At 40.5% G+C, this 22,851-nt stretch overlaps 1 protein-coding gene across 1 annotated transcript in view; it reads right to left on the bottom strand.

Moving 5' to 3' along the window:
- Positions 1-22,851, bottom strand: part of LOC104996872 — a 34,949-nt gene that overhangs the window by 10,461 nt on the left and 1,637 nt on the right. The window lies entirely within an intron of this gene.

Raw genomic sequence — 22,851 nt, 5'->3', positions numbered from 1 at the left:
TCTTGTCCGACTGTTCGCAACCCCATGGACTGCAGCCTACCAGGCTCCTCCATCCATGGGATTTTCCAGGCAAGAGTACTGGAGTGGGATGCCATTGCCTTCTCCATAGTAAGGCTAAAGAACCCTTTTTTAGGAAGGGTTCATTCTTGAGCATTGATTACTAGTAAAAAGTCTTTGGTCAACACTAAGTCATTTTCATGCTAATAAAGACTACATCCAAAATGATATACAATCCATCAATTATATTTGCTCTGGGATATACTGTGAGAATTACATTTTGTGCAGATGGCCTCCAGGGACATTCCCCCAGCAGCAGACTTCTAGAAGCTAGTGTTAATTTGTTGTTGTTGTTGTTCAGTTGCTAAGTCGTGTCTGACCTGCACGACCCATGAACTGCAGCATGCCAGGCTTCCCTCTCCTTCACTATCTCCCAGGGATTGCTCAAACTCACGTCCATTGAGTTGGTGATGCCATCCAGCCCTCTCATCCTCTGTTGCCTGCTTCTCTCCCTTAAGTACCAATAATGCACGGGGTGGGGGTGAAATGTCATACTTTGTGAATAGTTAGGGATTGTATTAGTGACAGCAGCCCAAGTTTAAAAATTCTCCCTCAAGACATTCTGGACTGGGAACTACATGAGGGTTCAGTTCAGTTCAGTTCAGTCGCTGAGTTGTGTCCAACTCTTTGCGACCCCATGGACTGTAGCATGCCAGGCTCCCTGTCCATCGCCAATACTGGAGTTTACTCAAACTCATGTCCATTGAGTCAATGATGCCATCCAGCCATCTCATCCTGTGTCGTCCTCTTCTCCTCCTGCCTTCAATCTTTCCCAGCATCAGGGTCCTTTCAAATGAGTCACTTCTTCGCATCAGGTGGCCAAAGTTTTAGAGTTTCAGCTTCAGCATCAGTCCTTCCAATGAACACCCAGGACTGATCTCCTTCAGAATGGACTGGTTGGATCTCCTTGCAGTCCAAGGGACTCTCAAGAGTCTTCTCCAACACCACAGTTCAAAAGCATCAGTTCTTCAGTGCTCAGCTTTCTTTATAGTCCAACTCTGGCATCCACACATAACTACTGGAAAAACCATAGCTTTGACTAGACGGACCTTTGTTGGTAAAGTAATGTCTCTGCTTTTTAATATGCTGTCTAGGTTGGTCATAACTTTTCTTCCCAGGAGCAGGCGTCTTTACATGTGGGTAAATTAGAGCTATTTTTGAATCCCAGAATGAAATGTACTGCCTTTATATCTATCTGTAAATTGTATATCATCTTATGCTCTAACTTTTGCTCCATAGTTCTATACAAGGTTATTAGCAACTTCCTAGTACTAATCTTGTCTTAACAAATTTTTGGTGCACTAAAAACAAAAGCCTTCCCCTTTGTGGCAATTACCAGTAACTACTATGTTGTAAGATTTTTTTTAGCATGTCCATTATCCTCAACCAGAAGAGAGAGCCTTTCATTGCTGTATGGACTTAAAAAAATAGTCACAACCTAAAAGTTGAGAGTTATGTTTTATTCAGTGGGAATTTTTAGGACTCCAAGCCCTGGAGGCAGCATCTCAAGTGACCCTGAGAGAATTGCTCCAAGGAGGTGGGGGGAGGAGTTGGGTTATACAGAAGTTTGCAACAAAGGACGTGTTAAGTTTGAACAACAAACATGTAAAGTTACTTCAGTTGTGTCTAACTCTTTGTGACCCCCTGGTTTTCAGCTCACCAGGCTCCTCTGTCTATGGGATTTTCCAGGCAAGAATACTGAAGCAGGTTGCCATTTCCTTTTTCCAGGGGACCTTCCAGAGGATGGAACTTGTATCTCTTATGTCTTCTGCATTGGCAGGCAGGTTCTTTACCACTAATGCCACCTGGGAAGCCCAAAGAGTATTGTTAATTAAGGAAAACCCAATATCTCAGGTATGAAGGACAGGGAAGCCTAGCGTGCTGCAGTCCATTGGGTCGCAAAGAGTTGGACAAGACTGAGCCACTGAACAACAACAACAAAAAGATATCTCAAGTTAAGGAATTTAGCACTTTTGTATGTGTGGGAAGATGCAAGAGGCTGGGCTCTCTGAAATCATTCCTTTCATATGAATCTCAGCTCTCTGGGGCTGGCATCCTGTGTTTTTCACATCCTCCTCCTCCAGCTCCTCAGTGCTCACCATTGGGAGTGGCTACAGCCTAGTGGCTGCCAGATAGCAGGTATTGTTCTCCTTTCTGGGCTCACTCCAGGTTCAAAAATTCACACTGGGAGAGCTGGAATCACTGATGGCTGTGACATCTTTGTTTATTGATATGGCAGGAAATATTCCATTTCTCAACTGTCATCATACTTATATACTTGTCCGTGTCGTATAGATTTTTGAGTCTTTGTAGCAGTAAAAGCAATTTGCCACTTTTACAAGTTTTCAAGGAACTTACAGACATTAATTCTTATTGTATTCCTGTGCAATACATTAAAATCAAATACAACTTTAACATTAATTGTACCTTGGAAATAACCCCAATAATCAAGTGTACCTTTGTTAACATCTCATACAGCTCCCACCAGCCTTGCCAAAGTTCCTTCGACTTAGCTAAACCCACTGCACCATTTCTGTTGGTTAGGTAAGCACCCCTACTCTAGAAAACCACTTTAAGATTTCTACAATTCATAATAAGTCCATTATTGGCATTTTAGAGCTGATAGTTCTGTATTAATAATTGATTTTACTGTTTCAGAGATTAGATATTTGTTTCAGTATAGATTTTTTGTTTGTTTATACTCTTTGATGAAAAACTTCAAATTAGGAGACTTGCTGGAAAAGTATATGTATGCAAGCCAGACTCTTAATGAGATATGCCATTAGTAAAATAAAATGAAACTCCTGAAAGCAAGAAACTTTATCTTTTGCACAGACTGCTAACCTCCTCACCTCACATTACCTAGCACACAGCGGGGATCTGGAGACAACTGTTTATTTAGGATTTCTGATGTTTGCCTAAAGGCAAACAAACGAAAAACAAGAAGGAGAATATTAATATCAACCATAGAAAAATTAAAGCCAAAACACTGTGAAAAAGAATATTATGTAAAGATAAAGGTGGTAAACTCCACGAACTAGTAATGATAATCATGACAAACTTTTACGCACCAAATAAATATTGAATACCAAAGTCCAAAAGCACTTAACAGTGCAAGAACTTGGTTGGAAACACATGCACATGCACACACAATTATAATAGAGTTTCATAAACCTCTTTCAGAATTTAATACATATGTGGACAAAAAAAAATCAAAGATATTAATATATTAATAATGTAATCAACTGGCTTGGTCTTTAGCCAAACACAGAACTTTGCACACTAGCACCAAAGTATGTATTCTTTTCATGAAACCATGGAAGATTTACAAAAATCAAGCATATATTTTGCCATAATCAGGAATCCAAAAAATGAAAGTAAAAGGATGGTAAAATGTATATAACACAAACACAGTCAAGAAAAACTTCCAGATATAAAGAAGGACACTTCATATTTCAAATTTAAAGTCATCAATAAGATTTAACAATTCCAGGGAACTCCCTGGCAGTCCAGTGGTTAGATTTCTGCACTTTTACTATGGAGGGCCCAGGTTCAATCCCTGGTCAAGGAACTAAGATAACTACAAACTGCAGGCATGGCCGAGAAAAAAAAAGTTAACAATTCCAAATTTGTAGACATACAATATATACTCAAAATGTGCAATGAAAATTGTCAGAACTGAAGGGAGAAAATAGACATGTCCTCAATCAAAATGGGAAAATTTAAACATGTATCTCAATGACAGATAAAGCAGACAAAATCAATAGGGAAAATACAAATATTATGAGCAAACTTGACCTGTTAGGCACTTACAGAACATTTACAAAACTGACCATATGCTGAGGTATAAAGCAAGTCTTACTGAATTTCAAAGTACTAAAATCATTATAGTCTCTAAGGACAATGGAACTAAACTAGAAATTAATGACATCAAAATATAGTTAAACACATAATTAAAGGGGAAAATATAACCTTAAATACATCTATTAGAAAAGAGGCTGAAAATAATGATTTAAACAACCATTTCAAAAAGTTAGGAAAAAATTCTTATCAAATTAAGCCCAAAGAAAGTAGAAAAAAAATAAATAGAAACATATACATAATAGACTCAATTGTCAAGAAAGACTAATTAAATTAATAAACCCTTTACCTATACTGATCAAGAAAATGTGAAGGCACTGATATTGGGTATGAAAGAGAGTATTTTACTACAGACATAAACAGATAAAATATTGTAAAAAGTTAATTAACAGAAGCTTTAATTAAATAGAGTCAGGAGACCAGAAGGGGGAGCTTTCACACCCTGCAACAATAGCAGAGCCCAACAGGAAGAAGAAAGACTGCTTTTCTTTCTTGGCTAAGACTCACCAATGAAAAGCTATGGATTCTTTGTTTACTAAAGCCATCCCAACCTCCTTTCCTGGCTTGCACCATCTTAGTTCCCCGACCAGGGATTGAATCCAGGTCCTCGGCAGTAAAAATGTGGAGTCTTAACCGCTGGACTGCCAGAGAATTCCAAAAAATAATGCTTTCATCACTGGTTAGAATTATCATCTCTTTCCACTCAGACTTCCCCTTGTGTCGAAGCATGTTGGAGATGTTCAGTTGGAGACAGAGAGATTGATTTATCTATTGCTATGTTGGCACCAACCAAAATTTCTTAAATTTTTGTTGAACTATAGTTGAATTAGAATGTTGTTTTAATTACATTTAAGTACAGCAAAGTGACTCAGTTATACAAATACATATATATATATTCTTTTTCATATTATTTTCCATTATGGTTTATCACAGGATATTGATATTTATGTCAGTACCAATATCCTGTGGCTTTCCTGGTGGCTCAGACAGTAAAGATTCCGCCCGCAATGCAGGAGACCTGATCCCTGGGTCAAGACGATCCCCTGGAGAAGGGAATGATAACCCATTCCAGTATTCTTGCCTGGAGATTTCCATGGACAGGAGCCTGGCAGACTACAGTCCATGGGGTAGCAAAGAGTTGAATGTGACTGAGAGAATAACACTTTGACTTTCACAGGGTATTGAATACTGTGCTATACAGTAAGACCTGTTGATTATGGATTGGGCAGATACTTGTGTGGTTTGGGTTTAGTGGAATATGTTTATGGGACTCACAGTCACTTCCATGTATAATTAAGTCATTGATAATCATCCAGAGTATAGGAATGGCTTCTAAGAGGATTCCTACCTATCCATGCCAACTCACCATGAACCATGACACCAGGATCTAGGACCAGAGTTCATATTACAATATAAAGCATGCAGTATCTAGAGAACAGAGGAGAGACAAGGTTGAAAACATGCAAAGCTAGAGCCTAGTCTGTAGAAAAGTCTTCCAGCCATCGAACATGTGACATTGTAACCTGGAGGCTTTGCTTCTCATCAGCACCTGGTCAGAATGGAAGTCCTCTCCTGTCAGGAATGTGTTCAGTGTAGGGTTTCCCAAGTGGCTCAGCGATAAAGAATCTGCCTGCAATGCAGGAGAGCTGGGTTTGATCCCCGGGTGGGGAAGATCCTTGAAGAAGGAAATGGCCATCCACTCCAGGATTCTTGCCTGGGAAATCCCATGGACAGAAAAGCCTGGAGGGCTACAGCCCATGGGGGTCCCAAGAGTTGAACACGACTTAGTGACTAAACCACCATCACCAACGCAACAGGTACAAGCATAAACAAACCATTCACTATTTTAAAAAGTGCGAGTTGGCATAAAATAGAATTTGTCGAAATTCCCATATGTGTCGGACAAAACCTAGAGCAGTTACAAACACAAGCACGGCTTGTGTGAAGTAACACGTTTTCCGCTTCTATTATTGGACTGATTCTTAATATATCTAACACATCTTTTTCATACAAACTCTGGTGGTTCTAAACTAGACAACATGTGACACTGGCACCAATGCAGTGAAATGATGCTGAAATCTTACTGCTTACATATGAAAAGAATTTCATTAACATTTTCCCAAATTTGACAATGGTTCTAAAAATTCACATGGCAAAACAGTCATGAGTTGTAATGCGGAAATTCCAAACTATTAATAATTTTTTTAATTGGCTATGTTTATTAAAAAAAAACTCTGGGAATTTAGATTTATATTTTTTTAAAGAAAAATATTCTCTCTGCTTATTTAGTTTGAACCCCTAACCCATAAATGTACAAACATTTTTCTCAGAAAGTAAAAAATTTACCTGAAAGCTGAGAAAATTTATCTATCTGGCTAAACATAATCAAAATGCCAAAGATGAAAAATGCACGAGTATTTATGACTAGGGGAGTGGATGGGATTTTTTGTCATTGAGAGGGAAAGTTTGGAGCTAGTAATGATATGATGACATATATGTGTGTGTTGTGTGTGTGTGTGTATCTACCCTCAACTTTCATGGCCAGCTCAACTCTAGATGGTTGGTTTTTTAATTTCAGAAAGGAGAAAACAAACAAGCAGAAGAAAATAAAAGAAGAGGAACGGAGAAAAGAGAAAAGAAGAGAGAAGGGAAGGGGTGGGCAGAGAGAGCAAAGATTCACTCTATCTTCTAAGCCTTTTAAGCCTCTGCTTTGATTCAGAAACTCAGCCTAGGCTGGTTAAAGTTCTCTTAATACTTGTGCAGTCTCCTTCACCTATAACCAGAAGGACACAAATAGCTTTAGCTTTAGGAAAGTAACTTAACTATTAAGATGACCATTTAGTACACCCTTGCTGTACCCCTCTGCTGTGTATATGCATGTGTGCTCAGTCGTGTCCAACTCTTTACAACCCCGTGGACTGTAGCCCTCCAGGTTCTTCTGTCCATGGAATTCTCCAAGCAAGAATACTGGAGTGAGTTGCCATTTCCTACTCCAGGGCATCCTCCAACCCAGGGATCAAACCTGTGACTCTTGCCTTTATTGCATTGGCAGGTGGATTTTTACCACTGTGCCACCCAGGAAGCCTGCACCTTTCTGTTAAGTATCCAGAAATAGCCTGTGTGTACTATTAGTCCAATCTATTAATAAAATGTAAACTTCTGATTTATGTCACTGACACCACAAAAGGTGGAATGTATGGGCGGGGGGAAAGGGGTGGGATCTATATGGCTCAGAAATATGTATAATCAATGTAATCATTTTTTTTGATAGAAAGGTAATATTAGTTTAAATGTTGTTAAAAGTCACTTGCCATTTTAACTCTTAAAATGACTTCATAATTCATTAGTCACATTGGTTTTCATTCCTAGTGGAGAATTTTAAATCCCCCAATTTTTACAAGAGACAAAAATACAAGTACATGAATGTCATCAAGGAATTTTAACATTTCAGAGGGACTCTCTGATGATTCAGAGTTCAAATTCCACTGTGCAGAGAATGCTGTCAGTCTTTAGGTTATTAATATAAGTAAAACACATGAAACTGAAAATATTCTGATTGTTACAAACTGATAGCTATGACTAACAATTGTGTTTTCTGGAAGAAATTTCAGGCAGTTTTTTGGTTTATCTCACAGCTAATTTTTTTTTTTTTTTGGCTGCAGGGCTTTCGGGGTTTTAGTTCCCTGACCAGGGATGAACCTGGGCCCAAGCAGTGAAAGCACTGAGTCCTAATCACTGGACTGCCAGGGAATTCCCTCCTGGCTAATTTGTGTGTGAGAGAGTGTGTGTGTGTGTGTGTGTATGTGTGTGTATGCGTGTGCTCCATTGTGTTTGACTCTTTGTGACCCTATAGACTGAAGCCCAGCAGGTACCTCTGTCCATGGGATTTCCCAGGCAAGAAAGCTGGAGTGGGTAGCCATTTCTTCCTCCAGGGGACCCTTCGTGACTCTAGGATCAAATTTTCATTTCCTGCCTTGGCAGGTGGATTCTTTACCACTGCGCCACCCCACTCCTTCCTTTAAAAGTTGGCTGAAGCTCACTTTCCAGACTAACCCCAAATCACACAAATCTAATCAGATGTGAATTAAGGTGCAGCCCAGGAAAGGATTAGAAGCTGCTATTAAACTGATGTAAGGAAATGTAAGACTTCAAAGGTAGAGGGCTGTCGAGGTACGACCATGAAAAAGTACCAGTCAATTTCAAAGTTGTTGGCAGCGATGGTGTTCTTTGAAGGTAGACGGTTGGATGGGGATACATCACCATGATTGCAGTTGGATGGAGAGGTGCAAAGAAATTAAAAGGGGACTTCCCTGACGGTCCAGTGGTTAGGACTCTTCCAGTTTAGGAAACGCGGATCTGATCCCTGGCTGGGGAACTAAAATGCCCAGGCAGGATGTGAGGCACAGCCAAAAGATAAAAGAAAAGAAAAGAAAAGGGATGAAGAGAGTCACTAGATGAGGGTACAGCTGGGTTTAGGAAATGAAAAGTTGTGTAAGAAGTTACAGTTAGAAAAGGGGAGCAGTAATCAAGAGGAATACAAAATGTACTAGATTTTAATTTAAACCCCCAAACCAAAAACATGATTTGAAGAAGTGATCAGCCAAATAAAGACTGGCCTGCGTGAATTATTCTGGAAGGTACCTCCAGGTTCACATCTCCTGACACCAAGCCAATAACCTGTGATCCTAAGTACCTATGACAGCTAGCCTGAGCTTCTCTTAGCCTGATAAGTAAACTTGCAACTCTGAGAAAGTATACAGATAAGCTTTTAGATGGTTAAAAAAAAACACGATGGCAAATTAGAGTATTCATATTTTTGAATAGGTATTGTCATAAATTTTGTAATCATTGTTATAGTTTCTATGTTTTGTTCATGATTTGAGATATTTGATATGTTTTAGAGAATCTGACAGATTTATGTCTTTAAGTGACATACTTAGAAATATTTAACTAATTAAATTTATAACACAGTTTAAGTATTTAAGGGAACCTGATTGTTAAAATCTACAAGTTTTGCCTTATTTTTCATGTAAATACTCCTTAAATGCTGAGGAAGTTTGATTGGATTTTATTAGGCATTTGAGGTGTTAAAAAGAAATAAATTCACTAAATGTGTGACTTATGGTTTGAAATGTCTAAGAGAATTTGATAAAACTGTTAAATATTTAGAGAGATTTAATAATAAATTATAGTTAATAATTCAATTTATAAGATAATTATTAACCAATAAAAAGTAAAAACTGTTTTAAATTTTAAAACAAACTATATTAGATTTATAAATAAAATAAGATTTGTAAGTTGAGCTCAAAAGCCTCAAAAACTTAAGGAGGGTTCAGGATGGGGAACACATGTATGCCTGTGGCGGATTCATTTCGATATATGGCAGAACCAATACAATATTGTAAAGTTTAAAAATAAAATAAAATTAAGAAAGTTAAAAAAAAAACTTAAGTCCCCAAATTTGCAAACATAACTAAATATTAGTTAAAATAAAAATAGCTGTAAAATATCCCAAAACATTGATTGATTACAGGAACTATGATTCATGCATGTGATGGAATTTCTATTAAAAAAAATTTTGTAGAAAAAATCAACATGGATAGCATTTGATTTTTTTAAAAAAACAAGCTGTAAAAGAGTATCATAAGATGATCCTATTTTCAAAAAATATTAATTTTTAAAGTCTATGTATACATACATGCTGGAGATGGAAATGGCAACCCACTCCAGTATTCTTGCCTGGGAAATCCAGGCAAGAGGAGCCTGGCGGCTACAGTCCACGGGGGTCACAAAAGAGTCAGACACAACTTAGTGACCAAACAACAGCAACATACATGCACAGAGAAAAATTTGGATGGACAAACATCAAATTGTTAGTAGTTACTAGTTGACACTTAACAGATATTTGTGTATATGTGTGCCCATTCCAATTTTTCTGGTATCAAACATATATACTTTTGCTGGAAAAAGAATGTTCTTTTTAAAAGAGAAAAAAATGGAGGTAATAGTGCGGAAGTAGCAACGAAGAACTAGAAGAAAGTGGTAGTCCAGGCTCCATTACACCATCATCCCTCCACATCCTTGGGGATTGGTTTCAAGACCCTCGAAGATACCAAATTTCAAGGATGCTCAAGTTTCCTACATAAAATGGCTTGGCATTTGCATATAACCTACATGCATTCCCCTCCTGTGCACTTTAAATCACCTCCAGATTACTTATAATCCTAATACAGATGGGCTTCCCAGGTGGTGCTAGTGGTAAAGAACCTGCCTGCCAATGCAGGAGATACGATAGATGTGGGTTCAATCCCTGGGTCGAGAAGATCCCCTAGAGGAGGACATGGCAACCCACTCCAATATTCTTGCCTGGAGAATCCCATGGACAGAGGAGCCTTGCGGGCTATGGTCCATGGAGTAGCAAAGATTCAGATACAACTGAGCGTGCACATGCATACTTATAGAACTCAGTTGGTGTGAGGCGGGGCTGCCAGAGTGGGCAGTCCAGGGCAAATCTAGATGCAGAGAAAGGGTTTGGCAGACTGGAAGTGACAAGGGAAATGATGAGATAGGGGAGACGGTTCACTCTGGACAGAAACAGCATCAAGCATTGGTTGTGGACACCAGGTAGAACATAATGGTCTGGTTTACTATGACCGTTACTCTGGCTTATATGGAAGAGTGGTGGGAATAAAAACAGGGTACAGGCAAGGCTGTTGTTACCAAGAGACTCCCAGATACAGTGGATTAAATACATCAAAGTTCATTTCTCTCCTCAGCCTTGTAGAGTGACATATGTCACCCAGGCTTTCTGGGTTCCCTTCTGAATCCTAAATACCTTCCATATGTGGCTCCACATCCCTCGGATGCCATTTTTTTAAAAAAAGATTTATTTAGTTTGACTGTGGGGCGGTCTTTGTTGCTGTGCAGGCTCTTCTCCAGCTGGGGTGAGCAGGGGCCGCTGCCTTGTTGCAGCACGTGGATTCTCATTGTGGTGGCTCCTCTTGTTGCAGAGCACAGGCTCTAGGGTGTGGAGGCATTGGTAGTCACGGCTCGTGGGCTCCAGAGAACTGCTGTAGTTGTGGTGCTCCGGTTTAGCCACCCTGCAGCATGTGGAATTTTCCTGGAACAGGGTTCGAACCCGTGTCCCCTGCATTGGCAGGTAGATTCTTATTCACTTACCCAACAGTGATGTCCCAATGCCATCTTTATCTGCACCACCAAAATGCAATTAGTGTCCTGCCCATCCATGTTGCAGGTCAGAGGCAAGAAAAAGCACGTAGAGAATGCAAGAAATTTCCTTTAAAAAAATGTTTATTTTGAAATAATTCCCAATTTACAGAAAATTTTTCGGGATAGTAAAAACAATTCCCATATCTTCTTCACCAAGATTCTCCAGTAAATTTTTTTTTTTGCATTTATTCTGTTGTATTCATGCTCTCTTTATAGACCCAGAGGGACTAGTCCCTGAACACCCTGGTTTGTATTTCCCCCAAAGCACACCAAGGAATTGTTCAAACAACTAAAGAGCCTAAAGAAATATAACAGTGAAATGCAACATGTATTCCTGAATAGGACCCTGGACCAGAAAAGAAAAGAGACATTGTGGTAGATAAACTCTGAAAGATATCTGTGAAAGCTCGGCAGTGTTTGTACTAATGCTGGTTTCCTGATTTGGAGGTTTTGTATCCTTGTTTATATAGGAAGATGTCTGCTTTGGGGGAAATACAAAACAGGGTGTTTAGGGACTAGTCTCTATATGTGTCTATATGATTCATTCTTGGAAGGAACGCCACAGAAATGACTGTGTTCTTCTCAGTGCAGGCATCAAAAGACACTCATTCCATGTTGATCCATTGCTGTAGGTGATATTAACCTTGATCACCTGGTCAAGTTGGTGTCTGCTAGTTTTCTCTGCTATGGAGTCACCACTCTGTAATTGACTGGTATTTTGTAGGGAGGTATTCTGTCTGTAACATCCTTCTATTCCTCATCAGATACCTACCTCCTGCTTTAGCATCCACTGATGACTTCTGTCTGAATCCACCATCTCTACAAAGGCTGCCAAGTAGTAATACATTGTAACACAAAATGTGGCACCATAATCCTTGGCTTTATGGAAACAAAGTTTTAGAGAGGCCATTGTGATCCTAGTAGGAAGGAGACAGGGTTGATGGTAGTGGGGTGACTATAACAATCTGGGTAAGACAGTTGTAAAAACGATCAGCAACTCAGGGTAGAATGGAGGGAGGGAACATAGTGAAAACATGTTTAGGACCCAGCTCCTAATCTATCAATAGATATGATGACGAACTGAATGTGAAAATTTAAGAGAAGTTACTATGAGAGTGACAGGTGACACTGGCAGCACGTCTCAGGAATAGCACATTTTGGTTATTCTGAAAATGGGTGAGGCAGGTATAAACTACAGATTGTTGCTGTTCAGTTGTTCAGTCACATCCGACTCTGCGGCCCCAGGGAATGCAGCACACCAAGCTTCCCTGACCTTCACCAACTCCCAGAGTTTGCTCAAGCTCATGTCCATTGAGCCATCCAACCACCTCATCCTCTGTTATCCCCTTCTCCTCCTGCCTTCAATCTTTCCCAGGATCAGAGTCTTTTCCAATGAGGTGGCCAACGTATTGGAGTTTCAGTTTCAGCATCAGTCCTTCCAGTGAATAATCAGAGTTGATTTCCTTTAGGATTGACTGGTTGGATCTCCTTGCAATCCAAGGCACTCTCAGGAGTCTTCTCCAACACCATAGTTCAAAAGCATCAATTCTTGGGTGCTCAGCTTTCTTTATGGTCCAACTCTCACATCCATACATGACCACTGGAAAAACCAAAGCTTTGACTAGATGGACCTTTGTTGGCAAAGTACTGTCTCTGCTTTTTATTACGCTGTCTCGCATATTACCTAACTACAGATAACCTGAATCTTTGGTGTCAAGACGGTGCTGGAAATAGATGAGATGACCAGGAAGGCAGAATGGAGACAGAAGGATTTAACACAGTGGAACACCAGCATTTCATGAGAGGAAGAAGGTAGGGGAGGAGGAGCTGGCAAAGAGGGTTAAGAAGGTTTTATCTGAGAGGTAAGACAATTCAAAGAAAGTGGCTGTAGTTAATCAGACATTAGTAGATTAACTGGCTACCACCTAAGAGAAGTCTGAAGGAATAGAAACTAACAGATTTCACCTGGGAGTTGAGAAGAGTGGAGAAAGAGAAATCCCGAAGAGCCCCAGGTAGGCAGGGAGCAGCACAAAGACCCCAGGTGAACAGGTTTGTGTAGGAAGAGTGAGAAACGCAAAACTAATTAGCATCCCCCTCTCCTCCGTCAACTTCTTGGTACTGAGCAGGGGCCACTCTTTTTATTCCTCCACAAAACAGTGTTTCCTTTCTTCCAGCATTACCTATCTGACATCCCCTCTCACCACCCAGACCCACAGAGGAAGAGAAAACACCACGAGCTTTACTGTTACTAGACTTGCTACCAAACACATTTTAATAGCTTTAAATATTTTACCTCGAGAAACTACTAGAGAAATAAAAACAAAGCAAAAAGTGAGTGGAATAGAGGGACAGAACTCTGCAAAAGCAGCAGTAAAGCAGTGTATTAGTGACTGTCCTCCTTGAGATATAAATCAGTCCAGGACAGCTCTCGCTCAGCCCCCTCCTCTGAGGATCTATGAGATGCCTGGGGAAGTTTCCTTACTTGGGTTGGGTCCTGAATCAAATGATTCCTTTTTTAAACCCAAGGTTACTTCTGCTGCTGACTCTTGCATGCAATTCTCAGTTTCTTTCTTCCTTTTTTTTTTTGTTGTTGTTAAAAAAAAAAAAATGTATTTCCTGAGATAAAATTCCCATACCTTCCAAGCCACTCACTTAAAATGGACGATTCAGTGGTTACAGTATATTCCCAGAGCTGTGCAGTCATCACCATCACCTAAGTTAAGAAATGTTATCACCCCCAAAAAGAAACCTCAGATTCTGTTAGCAGTCATTGTTCATCTATAATGACACCCCCACGGCACCAGTGCTAGGAAACCACTAATCTACTTTCAGTCTCTACTGATTTGCCTATTCTGGACAACTCATATTAACGGAATGACATCATTTGTGGCCTTTTATGACTATTTTCTTTCACTCAGCTTACTATTTTTAAGGCTCGCCATGTTGTAGCATCTGTCTTTCCTTTTATCTGGCCAAATAATATTCCATTGCATCAATACACCAAAATTTTGTTTTCCCACTCATCAGGTGATGGGCATTTGGGTTGTTTCCACTTTTTCACTATGTTCTCGTTGCCAAGAACATTCATGCACAAGTGTTTGTAAGGATACACATGTTCATTTCTCTTGGGTGTGTACTTAGGAATGGAACTGCCATGCTAAGTTGCTTCAGTTGTATCCAGCTCTTTCAGACCCTATGGACTGTAGCTCACCAGGCCTCACTGTCCATGGGATTCTTCAGGCAAGAATACTGGAATGGGTTGCCATTCTTTTTCCAGGGGATCTTTCCTGACCCAGGGATTAAACCTGTGTCTCTTAAGTCTCCTGTGTTGGGAGGTGGGTTCTTTACCACTAGCATTAACTCTGTGTTTAATCTTATGAGAAACTGCCAGCCTGCTTCCCAAAGCAGCTGCACCATTTCCCAACCCACCAGCAGTGTAGGAGAGTCCTGATTTCTCTACATCCTCACCAGCACTTGTTAACTGTCTTTTTGATTCTCAGTTTCTTATCAGAACCTTCTGCTTTTCTGTCTAGATGGGAATGTAGGACCCAGCAAAACTGCCAACTCTGTTACTCCTGAGCCTTGTGGACAAGAAAAGCAAGTCCTTTTTGGGAATTCCCTGGTGGTCCAGTAATTAGGACTCAGCATGTTCACTGCCACAGCCAGGGTTCAGTCCCTGGTTGGGGAGCCAAGAACCACATAGAGCCCTATACCAAGGTCACAAGTTTGGAGCCTTATACCAAGGTCAGAGGACAAAAATTTCCAGAATTAACCAAGCTCCATAGCAACAGTTGCCATGAGCCTCCTGATCTAAACCAGCCAGTCTCCTGATGTCATATTAGGTAAAATATCCACTCTACCACCCAACGTATACCATCCTAACCAATTACCTACTACCACCCTTCCAATAGGAATTTTCTCTGTCTTCAGGCTATAAAAATCAGCTGTGAGTGTGTGTGTGAGTCGCTCAGTTGTGTCCGACTCTTTGCGACCCCATGGACTGTGTAGCCCGTCAGGCTCCTCTGTCCACGAGATTCTCCAGGCAAGAATACTGCAGTGGGCTGCCATTTCCTTCTCCAGGAAAAATTGGCTACTAGCCCGCAAAAGGTGTCAGCTCTCCCTCAAGCCGGCTCGCTGTTCTAACAGCATCTCCCACTCTAATAAACTGTTCTCTCTTTCTGCCTCATATCTGGAAATTCTTTCCCAACCCTCACTAAGACCATGACAAACCCTGCAAGCCACGTGGGGCAGCCAAAACAAAATTAATTAATTAAATTAATTAATTTTTAAAAAGAAAGAAAAACAAGTCCTTTTTTAATATCTGAAAATTCCACTGCTAGGCTTTGGGCCAGCCTACACTGACCAGCCTGGAGGAGGGCATGGCAACCCACTCCAGTATTCTTGCCTGGAGAATCCCACGGACAGAGGAGCCTAGGGGGCTACAGCCCCTGGGGTTGCAGAGTCGCAAAGTCGGACATGACTGAAGCAACTTAGCATACAGGCACACTGACTGGGCCTCCCTGTCTTCACCCTCCCTGAGGTCCTCTTTCTCTGGCTCCCTAGGGGGAGGGGCTAGGGTGCTATCCTGTCCTCCCCGACCAATTAGCCCCCTTATTTTCCTCGCCCCTGTAGGGTTGTGGCTCCTCCAAGTCCTCTCCTCTCGGCTGCGACAATAGAGCCACTTTTGGTCTCCCCTGATATGTAAATGGATCTAAGTTCCCTCTCTCATAATCTGCTTCCCATAGGTCCACTGCTGTCTATTCCATTTGTCTGATGTATGTTAATTAGTTGAGTGTTAAGACTTTCTTGGTTTGCTAAAACTCTACCCCTTTCCTTCAATTTTGTTTTTATTTTCATTATATATTTATTTTAGCCTAAAACGGGTCATAGTATATAGTTTTGTATCCTTCTTACCTTAAACTCTTTGAAAGCACAATTTTTAAAAATTGAAGTATAGTTTATTTGGGCTTCCCCTGTGGCTCAGTGGTAAAAAGAATCTGCCTGAAATACAGGAACCACAGGAAATGCAGGTTCGAGCCCTGGGTCAGGAAGATCCCCTGGAGAAGGAAATGGCAAACTGCTCTAGTATTCTTGCTTGGAGAATCCCATGGACAGAGGAGCCTGGCGGGCTAGTCATAGAGTTGCAAAGAGTCGGATATGTCGGAAGCAACTGAGGACGCATGCACACATAGTTGATTTCAGATCAGATCAGTCGCTCAGTCGTGTCCGACTCTTTGCGACCCCATGAATCGCAGCACGCCAGGCCTCCCTGGCCATCACCAACTCTCAGAGTTCACTGAGACTCATGTCCATCGAGTCAGTGATGCCATCCAGCCATCTCATCTTCTGTTGTCCCCTTCTCCTCCTGCCCCCAATCCCTCCCAGCATCAGAGTCTTTTCCAATGAGTCAACTCTTTGCATTTGGTGGAATGTGTTAATTTCTGCTGTACTATAAAGTGATTCAGTTATATATATATATGCACATTTAATATATGTACATTTTATATATACATACATCTTGTATATACATTCTTTTTCATTACGGTCTATTATAGGATATAGAGTCTAGTTCCCTGTGCTTTACACTAGGATATGGTTTTTATGCAAGCATAATTTTTAATTGCTCCCATTTTTGTGTTAACTTCCAAGTTATCCGGATTGTATCTCCTTGCAAAACAAAATATCAATTTGAAATCTATTTAACACAGCAGTTAACAACTAATCTGTAAAGGAATCATATGCATTAATTTCTAGGCGTTGATTTCAAAGGAGACCAAACCAATCAATCCTGAAGGAAATCAACCCTGAATATTCATTGGAAGGACTGATGCTGAAGCTGAAGCTCCAGTACTTTGGCCACCTGATGCGAAGAGAAGACTCATTTGAAAAGACCCTGATGCTGGGAAAGATTGAGGGCGAGAGGAGAAGGGGATGACAGAGGATGGGATGATTGGATGGCATCACTAACTCAATAGGCATGAGTTTGGGCAAGTTCCAGAAGATGGTGAAGGACAGGAAAGCCTGGTGTGCTGCAGTCCATGGGGTCACAGAATCGGACATGACTGAGTGACTGAACAACATTTGATTTCAAAATATATCTCTTGTGCGTTAAATTGCATCCTCCCTCCCCTGACCCCAAAATATTTTGGAGTTCTAACCCCCTATATCTCAGAGTGTGACCTTATATGGAAGTAAGTTCTTTATGGAGGTAATCAAGTTACAATGAGGTCATTCGGGTGGATTCTAATCCAGGATGACTGGTGTCCTCATAAAAAGGGGAAATTTGAACACAGAGACTGACACACACAGGAAGAAGTGAAGATGGGAAGATGAAGACAAAGAGCAAGGTGGTGCAGGAAAAGCCGAGAAATGCCAAAGATTGCCACTAAAGCCTCAGAAGCTAGGAGCACGAGGCATGGAACAGATTCCCCCATACAGCTCTTGGAAGGCAACCTACCCCCCATCTTCATCTCAAATCTCTTGCCTCCAGAACCATGAGACAATAAATATCTGTTGTTTAAGCCATTCAGTTTGTGGTACTTTGTTACAGCAGCCTTAACAAGCAAATATATTATCTGTTGTCAACAACTATAAGATGATTATTTATATCATCTTAGACCTAAACAGCTATCACAAAATTCTGCCATCAGGGTTTTGCAGTTCCCCTGTTTGCATCTCAGAAACAGTTCCAAGGGTTATGTTCTAGGTCATCTCATTCAGGTGGGTCAGTAACATGACAGTAAAGAGTAGCTGATGACATCTAAGGAAGAATAGTTATCTTCTGCACATTCAGGATGACTTCACTGATCCATGGTTTCAAAGTCTTCCCCGCTCTCCCAAATCTTTATAGAAAATTTCTAAAAGGAGTATAACGAGTTTACTTAACTATCAGGCTTGATGTTAGTCTCGCATGGTCAGTTTGATTCCTCCACTCAAATTCCCCACGTCAAATTACTTTGAAGAAAATCTCAGACTTTATATCATTTTAAAGCAGCTTTCTTGAGAACTAATTGACATGTCCTATAGTTTGCCTACTTAGTGCATAAGTCGATGGTTTTTAGTACATTTACAGCATTGTGCAACCATTGCCATAATCTGATTTTAGAACAATTTCATCACCCCAAAAAGAAACCCTGTATTCATTGGCTGTCATTTTCTATTCTTCCCTCAATATCTCCATTTTATGTCATTTTATCCATAAATATTTCATAGACACTTATACAAAGATAGGAACTATTTTAAAAATACATACAATATCATTTAGCACACAGTAAAATTTTAAATAATGATTATTTAATATCGAAGATAAAATCCATTGTCACATTTATTTGATTATTCTCTACATGTGGTTTCACTTTGCTTAACTCAGAAGCCAAATAAAATCTTCACATTGCACACTTCAGTTGCTTGATATTCTGTTTGTTTTCTTTTAAACTGTAGGTCATGCCTCCAACTCTCTCTTTCTCTTTTTTCTTACAAATTTTTGTTGATGAAACCAGGTTATTTGTTTTATAAAATTTACTAAGGTCTAGAATTTTCTGACTATATCCTTGTGTCATTGTTTACTATGTTCCATTGTCCCAAGCGTTTCCTATAAAGTGGTAGTTGAATTTTAATGGGGTTTTAAATCCTTAAAATGATATTTGTTTCTTTAGATAAGATTTTTTCATAGGTGGAAATGTGTCAAACTGCCACCTTTGATGAGTTTTCTTTTACTATGAAATATATTATTCACTGCTATAGTGAATAAAAATTATATTTTAAGGAAGAAAATGAATATCCAGCATCCATCACAAAAGGTAAAAAGCAATAGAGTATTGCCAGTAACTAATGAAATCTCTTTTCACCCCATTCTAGGGGTAAGCATTATTTTGACTTTTTTTATTTTTGGCCACACTGGGTCTTCGATGGTAAGTGGACTTTTCTCTAGTTACGGTGAGCAGGGCTACTCTTTGTTGAGATGCGAGGATTTCTCACTGCGGTGGCTTTCCTTGTTGGTGAGCACAGGTTCTAGGAGCTCCAGCTTCATCAGTTGTGGCCCTTTGTTGTCCAGAAACATGTGGGATTTTCCCGGACCAGGAATCAAACCTGTGTTCCCTGCATTGACAGACAGATTCTTATTCACTGTACCACCAGGGAAGTCCAATCCTGAAAGTTATTCTTTCACTTTCTTTATACCCCTTATGAGTATATTCCTAAAGAGAATATTGCTTTGTTTGCCTTTATTACTCTATGACCTGCTTTCTCTCCCTCTCAACATGATGCTTTTGAGATTGATCCATGCCATTTCTTGTAACCGTAGTTCATTCATTTTCACTGATATATGGTTAGTACGTTAGATGAATAAACTCCACTTTATCTTTTCGTTAGAGGACATTTGGATTGTCTCCAACTTCTTGACATTAGAAATGATAATGCTATGAACATTCTTGTCATACCTCCCAGTGCGTGTGTACAAACTTTCTCTAAAGTGTATGTATATCCAGGGGTAAAACTTCAGTGTAAGATGTGCAGATGCTCAACATCAGCAATCGATGGCTAACTATTGTCCAAAGTGTTTATACCAATTTAGACTCCCACTAGCAGTGGACAAGAGTTATCCATTGATTCAAATTCTTGCTAATGTTTGGTATTGGCAGATTTTGCCAATTGGTGTTCTCTATTGATAAAAGACGAGTAACCCTGTACTATATGTAGTTGATATTTCAACAGAATTCACAGGAATCCTATTCCAACATTCCTTCTGCTTGTCCCTTATTTTCAGGAAACCACAGCACTTTGTATTTTTTAAGTGTCATTAAGGCATTTCACCTACAGTCATTGAAAATATGTCACAGTTTTTGAGGAGGGAGAGAGATTTGTGCAATGTAAGAGCTGGAAAGACACTCATGAGATGAAGGACTACTATGCAGCATAGCTCTGCGTAGCTAAGCATTACAGTGGTAAGAATCCTGATAAAATAGATCCTTTGTAGGGCCAGTGTGGGCTTCTCTGGTGGCTCAGTGGTAAAGAATCCACCTGCCAAGCAGAAGACGTGAGTTTGATCCCTGGCTCTGTAAGATCCCCTGGAGAAGGAAACAGTAATCCACTCCAGCATTCTTGCTTGGGAAATCCCATGGACAGAGGAGCCTGGTGGGCTATAGTCCACCGGGTTGAGAAGAGTCAGACATGACTTCGTAACTAAACAACAACAAAGGGCCCATGCAACACCCTCCATTCAGCCCAGAAACAAGCTCACTCTTCTCCCATTTCTCCCTTCATCTCATTCCTCCTGGTTGCTTCAGGTCACAGGCTCTGGAACCAAAATTTTATACAACAGTGTGCATGACTAATTGTGCAATCTAGGACTCCGATGGCACCCCACTCCAGTACTCTTGCCTGGAAAATCCCATGGATGGAGGAGCCTGGTAGGCTGCAGTCCATGGGGTCTCTAAGGGTCAGATACGACTGAGAGACTTCACTTTCACTCATTGGAGAAGGAAATGGCAACCCACTCCAGTGTTTTTGCCTGGAGAATCCCAGGGACGGGGGAGCCTGGTGGGCTGCTGTCTATGGGGTCGCACAGAGTCGGACACGACTGAAGTGACTTAGCAGCAGCAGCAGCAGGACTCCAGATAATGTTGGACTAGCTTCCTTGAGTGTCACTGTGACAAATAAATTAGGTATCATACTAGACAGAGCTCTGGGTACACTTCTGGAAATGATTGACTGGCATCACCTCACCTTCTACATGTTAGCCTAGGGGGAGGGGGAAGGAGGAGGGGAGGATTGGGAGGTTGGGATTACCGGGTGCAAACCACTATATGCAGAAGAGATAAACAACAATATAGTTCCCTGGGCTATCCTATTGTATAGCCCAGGGAACTATATTCCACATCCTGTGATAAGTCATAATGGAAAAGAATAAAAGAAGAATGTATACATATATATGTGTGTATAGGGGCTTCCATCGTAGGTCAGTTGGTAAAGAATCTGCCTGCAACGCAGGAGACCTGGGTTGGGAAGATCCCCTGGAGAAGGAAATGGCAACCCACTCTAGTATTCTTGCCTGGAGAATCCCATGGACAGAGGAGACTGGCAGGCTACAGTCCATGGGGTCACAAGAGTCAGACACAATTTAGTGACTAAACCACCACCACCATATGCATGTATACCTGAACCACTCTGCTGTACAGCAGAAATTAAAACAACACTGCAAATCAACTACACGTCAGTAAAATAAATTTAAAAAAATAAATTAAAAATTAAAAAAATTTAAAATGTTAGACTATACCTCATACTCCAAGATTTTCAGTGTATAAAATTTGCTCTTTCTAGAATTATTTTTCTCCAACAATTTCCAGGGAGAATCAGGAGTGCAAAGAAGTCATTCATGTTTCTCCCACTTCCATTCTCACAGTTTTCTGCAGTATACCTAAGATTCTTTGACAAAGCAGCACTATTGATTTGATTTCCTGTCCTTGAACAGTGCTCCACCCAAGCTGATCTGTTGCAAACTTGTAACCATCAGTTTCCTTGAAAGCAGTGATCAAGCTATAAATAAAGGTAATGCCTTGGATCTTGGCAATTGGAAGGCTTGCTAGCCCACTCTTCTTCCCATCACCAGCCTGCTTCACCACTTTTATTCATGTCTCACTGAACTTAATGTCTCTTTCTCTAGTTCTGTCTGACTGAAGACAGATGCTTTAAAAAAAAGTTTTTTTAACTTTCAATTGTGGTAAAATGCACATAACATAAAAGTTACTATCTTAAACATTTCTATGTGTACAATTGTGTTAAATACATGCACACTATTGTGCAACCTATCTCCAGAACTCTCTTCATCTTGCAAAACTGAAACTCTGTCCCCACCACACAACAACTCTCCATTCCCATCTCCATTCCGCATCTCCCCAGCCCCCATCCCAACCCAACCATTCTTCCTGCCTCGAGAATTTGACTACTTTAGGGAACTCATATGGATAGAACCTGTGTCTGTTTTTTTGTCGCTGGCTTATTGCACTTAACATGCCCTCAAGGTTCATCCACGTTGTAGCATGTGTCAGAATGTCTTTCCTAAAAAAAAAAAAAAAAGCATGTCTTTCCTTTCTAAAGCTGAATAAGATCCTAGCTGTATTATGTTGTTGTTCGGTCGCTAACTATTGTTGTTGTTCGTGTCTGACTATTTACCACCTCATAAACTGTAGCATGCCAGGTTCCATGGGACTTTCCAGGCAAGAATACTGGAGTGGGTTGCCATTTTCTTCTTCAGGGGAATCTTCCCAGACCAGGGATCAAACTCATGTCTCCTGCATTGGCAGGTGGATTCTTTGCCGCTGAGCCACCAGGGACGCCCCAATTGTATGTATATACCATTTTTATCCATTCACTGGATTTTGTTTATCCATTAATCTATGATGGACGTGTGGGTTGCTTTCATCTTTTGGGTTTTGTTAAAAATGTTCCTAGAATATGGTTGTACAGACCATCTTTTCATCACCCTGCTTTCTGTTCCTTTGGGTATACACCCAACATTGCAATTGCTGGATCATATGGTAATTCTATTTTTAATTTTTGGAGAAACTGTCACGCTGTTTTCCACAGTGGCTGCACCACATTTCAAGTTTCTGTCATGCTCTAGGAGAGAAAATTTTCCTACTCTAGGCTACAGCTGAGGAAAAGGACTGTCTGGCCAAGAATGCACGTCAATTATCACGCTGGATT

The sequence above is a fragment of the Bison bison genome, unplaced genomic scaffold (assembly GCF_000754665.1).
Source record: "Bison bison bison isolate TAMUID 2011002044 unplaced genomic scaffold, Bison_UMD1.0 scf7180017864299, whole genome shotgun sequence".
NCBI lineage: Eukaryota > Metazoa > Chordata > Mammalia > Artiodactyla > Bovidae > Bison > Bison bison.
This window is presented reverse-complemented; position numbering and strand designations above follow the sequence as displayed.